Genomic DNA, 217 nt, shown 5'->3' with positions numbered 1-217 from the left:
GAGGTGTAAATCCACCTGTCTCAGTCTCCATGGCAACAAGAGGTGTAAATCCACCTGTCTCTGTCTCTGTGGCAACAGGAGGTGTAAATCCACCTGTCTGTCTCCATGGTAACAGGAGGTTTAAACCCACCTTTCTCTGTCTCCATGGTAACAGGAGGTGTAAATCCACCTGTCTCTGTCTCCATGGTAACAGTAGGTGTAAATCCACTTGTCTCTG

The 217-nt window shown here is 47.9% G+C and overlaps 1 protein-coding gene across 1 annotated transcript in view; it reads left to right on the top strand.

Moving 5' to 3' along the window:
- hm13 (histocompatibility (minor) 13) overlaps nt 1–217 on the top strand; it is a 9,217-nt gene that overhangs the window by 861 nt on the left and 8,139 nt on the right.

Source organism: Nematolebias whitei, chromosome 11, assembly GCF_014905685.2.
Source record: "Nematolebias whitei isolate Nwh7 chromosome 11, NemWhi1, whole genome shotgun sequence".
Taxonomy (NCBI): Eukaryota; Metazoa; Chordata; class Actinopteri; order Cyprinodontiformes; family Rivulidae; genus Nematolebias; species Nematolebias whitei.
Note: the sequence above shows the minus strand (reverse complement) of the source record. Positions and strands in the feature narration are given on the sequence as shown.